General features: G+C 57.5%; 1 non-coding gene across 1 annotated transcript; it reads left to right on the top strand.

The window, feature by feature from the left end:
• The first annotated feature begins 4,030 nt into the window (after window positions 1–4,030).
• On the top strand, window positions 4,031–4,188 carry LOC118515738. Its single transcript, XR_004907369.1, has one exon. It is a non-coding gene; the product is annotated as a 5.8S ribosomal RNA (ribosomal RNA).
• The last annotated feature ends 416 nt before the right edge of the window (window positions 4,189–4,604 follow it).

Below are 4,604 nucleotides of genomic sequence, written 5' to 3'. Positions count from 1 at the left end.
ACGCTGCCCTTTCGGCTGCCATCCGGGCGCATCCGACGACGTTCGCGAGGCTCCTCCAGGAGCAGATGGATGCTGGCCGCTTCCCGCGGCAATGGAGGAAGGCGAAGCTGGTGCTGCTTCCCAAACCGGGAAAACCCCCGGGCGAGCCGTCATCGGTGAGACCGGTGATGTTGCTGGACACGCCCGGCAAGGTGTACGAGCGAGTACTGCTGAACCGCCTGAACGACCACATCGAGATGCCGACGGAGCCGCTCCTCTCCGAATACCAGTTCGGCTTTCGGCGTGGTCGGTCGACACTTCAGGCGGTTGGGCTGGTGATGGAGGCTGCCAGATCTGCGATGAGTTTCGGGCGAACGAATAGACGCGACAAGCGCTGCCTGCTTGTCGTTGCTCTGGACGTCCGTAACGCCTTCAATTCCGCAGACTGGCAGGCCATAGCACTGGCGCTGCAGACCAAAGGAGTGCCCTCAGGACTGCGCAGCATCCTGCAGGAGTACTTCTCCGACCGTGAGCTGACGTATGATACCAGCTCCGGTCCGGTAACACGCCGAGTAACGGCAGGTGTTCCGCAGGGGTCCATTCTGGGCCCCACCCTGTGGAATATCCTGTACGACGGCGTGTTCGGAGTGCAGCTGCCGGAAGGTGCATCCGTCATCGGCTTTGCGGACGACCTGGCAGTACTCGCCAAGGGGTGTACACCGGAGGAGGCGGCAGGTGTAGCGGAGGAAGCTGTGGCAGCGATTTCCGCCTGGATGGAGCAACATCGGTTGCAGCTGGCCCCGGAAAAGACGGAGATCGTCCTCATCTCCAGTCTGCGTCGGGGCCATCCAGCGGTGCCCGTAGTGATCAACGGCGTCGAGGTCCGCTCGAAGCCGGCGATACGCTACCTCGGGGTCATGCTTCACGACCACCTCTCGTGGAAGCCACACGTCGAGAAGGCCACCGCAAAGGCACTCCGTGTGGTGAAGCTGGCCACCGGCGTGATGTCCAACCACGCCGGACCGAGGATGGCTAAACGTCGGCTGCTGGCAGCAGTGGCGGACTCGGTTGTGCGATACGCGGCACCCATCTGGGCGGAGGCGGTGAAGTTCCAGTGGTGCAGGCGGAAACTGGAGCAGCTGCAGCGACCTTTGGCGAAAGGTGTCGCCAGGACCTTCCGTACCGTCGGCTACGACACGGCGGTAGTGCTGGCTGGACTGGTCCCGCTACACCTGCAGGTGGACGAGATCGCGCGGTGCTATACCAGGCATCAACGGGCGTTGCAGAGGCGGGTGCTGATAGACAAGGAGGTCATCAAGCGGCTGGAGCACTCGGCAACCATAAGACAGTGGCAGACATCGTGGGACCAGGATGCCGCTCATCCGACCGCGAGCAGGTTCCTACGATGGGCTCACCGCGTGCTGCCGGATATTGCCGGCTGGGTAGGTAGGAAGCACGGCGAGGTTGATTTCTTCCTTAGCCAGGTACTCTCCGGACATGGCTTCTTCCGGGAGTACCTACATGCTATGGGTTTCACCTCTGCCCCGACCTGCCCCTTCTGCGCCGACAACACCGTGGAGTCGGCAGAGCACGTGGTGTTCCACTGTCCGAGGTTCGCCGACATAAGAGTGCAGTTCCTGACGGACGCGGACGGCGTCGTCATTTCCCCCGATGAGCTGGAGCGTTTTCTGCTGTCGAGCCCGGAGGCTTGGCAGTGAACGGCCACGGCAGCACGGCGGATCTGCAGCTTCCTACAACAAAGGTGGCTGGAGCAGCAGGTTGCCGAAAACGCGGCCATCGCTGGCGGGATCGTTTCCGCCAATGAGCTGGCGGAACGCGTTCGGCAACAGGTCCGCCGTGAAGCCAGAAACGCTGGCCAACGGCGAAGACGCCGGCAACGGCAGACATCCGCCATCGGGGAGATGGACATGGACCAACAACAGCACCCGTCCAATCAGCAGCAGGAGAGTCAACGCCCAGTTCGGCCCGAACGAGTTCCGCCATCGGCCGAAGTGTTACTTCGTCGTCGGCTAAGGCGGAACCAACGGCAGCGGGAAAACCGCGCCCAATTACGCGCGGGTACATTGCCGCCATTGCGTTCGGGCCGAACTCGCCGAAGCAGAGCACCGCCGACGGAGGAGGAGCTAACCCGACGACGGGCCAACAGGCGCGCGCGAGAACGCCAACGCCGCCACGAGCGACAGGATCGCCATCGCGGCTTAATGTCGGCCGACGTAGAAGCCGCCATCGCGACCACCAACACGTCTACGCGTTGAGTGGGAGCGGTTACGGCCGAAACGATCGGCCAGTCAGCGAGCGTGCGAAAACACGACCGGGCGAGATCGGCATTTTGCCGTCTCCGCTTTGTGCGGTCGTTCGTTCTAGCACAGTCGGGCGAGAGAGAGCGCGCGTGCGCTCGGTTCGGGTACGTTCTGCATTTTGCGTCGTCCGCTTTGTGCGGATGTTCGTACCCGACCGGCAGTAGGAGAGAGAGCGTGCGCGTGCACTGTGAGAGCTAGGCCCGTCTTTTTCGTTTACGTTTGTGCGGATGTCTGTTCTGTCCCTCCGTAAGCGTCAAAGTGTCTGCGTACTTATGTGTGTGCGTGTGTGTGTGCGTACATACTCATCGTTAGTATTAGGAAAAATGGAGACTCGACGAACCGCGGGCACGCCCGCTTCGTTAATGTTAGGTGTGTAAATGTAAGTCCTTCATTTTTTTAATGTTGCGTTTACGAATAGCTAGGCGGGGCGCGTGCCCTTACTAAATGTAGTCAGGGACGCCATTGCAGCCGGTGGCTACGCCTCCGTCGGGAAGGCCGCCGGCAATGGAGAGGTTTATTCGTTTTATAATTGTTCATGCGTGTTTCTGTATCGTTTATTGTTTATAAATAAGTAACGCGGCAAAACATTTATAAATTTAAATGAATAAACGAATGCAATTTAAAAAAAAAAAAAAAAGAAGTGGAGCTTGCGGCTTAATTTGACTCAACACGGGAAAACTTACCAGGTCCGAACTTATCGAGGTAAGACAGATTAAGAGCTCTTTCTCAAATTTAAGGGTAGTGGTGCATGGCCGTTCTTAGTTCGTGGAATGATTTGTCTGGTTAATTCCGATAACGAACGCGACTCAAACAAGCTAACTAGAACGCTGTCAGCAGTGTGCCTCCGGGCGCACCTGACGTTACGGGGCGGCGGCGCCTTCGCGGGCGGTCGTCGCACTAGTTTGCCCTGCTTAGCGGGACAACTTGTGTTTAGCAAGGTGAGAGTGAGCGATAACAGGTCCGTGATGCCCTTAGATGTTCTGGGCTGCACGCGTGCTACAATGTGGGCAGCAGCGTGTTCTCGCCAATAGGCGCCCCCATTCCGAGAGGAACGGGAAATCACCCAAATGCTCATTTAGTTGGGATTGGGGACTGCAACGGTCCCCATGAACCTGGAATTTCTAGTAAGTGCTAGTCATTAGCTAGCGCTGATTACGTCCCTGCCCTTTGTACACACCGCCCGTCGCTACTACCGATGGATTATTTAGTGAGGTCTCTGGAGGCATACCTTCCGCGGTTCCTTCGTGAGCTGCAGTTGGCACGGCCGAAGTTGACCGAACTTGATGATTTAGAGGAAGTAAAAGTCGTAACAAGGTTTCCGTAGGTGAACCTGCGGAAGGATCATTACCGATCAAACAAGTCCGGGAGTGAGGTTGCCAAACGCATCGTCGGCATCACATGCTGACGCGCACGCTACAACCACAAGATGGTGTAGCACACTTGGTAGAGTTGAGCGAAAGCAACTCTTTCAAAGGGATACACATACCACTGCCTCGGCGAAGGTCAGTAAAGATGCACACTTTGGTAGTACCGGGTACCTTATACACTGACTGATTGTCGTGTCACAACGGGGTGATCGACAGTCGCACTTTGGCGTGCTCGGCTCCGCAACCGTCGGGGCCGTGGGCGCCTGCAGTGTGGTACTAGGGAACCAGAGTTGTGTGTTGGTATGTGTATAATGGATGGATGGACTTCGGTTCCATTCATCAACTAGTTCGGTGTGTACGTTAAACCCTAGGCAGGGGATCACTCGGCTCATGGATCGATGAAGACCGCAGCTAAATGCGCGTCAGAATGTGAACTGCAGGACACATGAACATCGACACGTTGAACGCATATGGCGCATCGGACGACTCAACCCGACCGATGCACACATCCTTGAGTGCCTACCAAGTTATCTCAACACTCTAACCAAACTGACCGTCCTGACCCCATCATAGGGGGGTAGGCTGTCGCAGCATGGCGTGCTCGGATCCGCATCCTTGTCGGGACCGTGGGCGCTGAAAGTGAGAGTGCTAACACAGAGAGACATACGAGGTATGGTACACAAACCTAAACACACACACACACATGTGAGCATGGGTGAAGAGCGAGCGCGCGTCAAGTCGCACGGTTCGACCTCTAGTATCAACCAACGGATGTATCCACCACAGCATATAAGGTTATCACCAATTGCACGGGGACTTCCACCGGTTGGCTCGGGTCGAGTAACACTTGCGGCCCAACGCGCTCGTATCTTTCCTCGCATCCAGTTGCAGTCGCGAGACGTGCTCACGCCGTGTGGGTGAGTGAGGTTAGCACGAC

Source organism: Anopheles stephensi, unplaced genomic scaffold (genome assembly GCF_013141755.1).
Source record: "Anopheles stephensi strain Indian unplaced genomic scaffold, UCI_ANSTEP_V1.0 ucontig184, whole genome shotgun sequence".
In the NCBI taxonomy this organism is placed as follows: Eukaryota; Metazoa; Arthropoda; class Insecta; order Diptera; family Culicidae; genus Anopheles; species Anopheles stephensi.
This window is presented reverse-complemented; position numbering and strand designations above follow the sequence as displayed.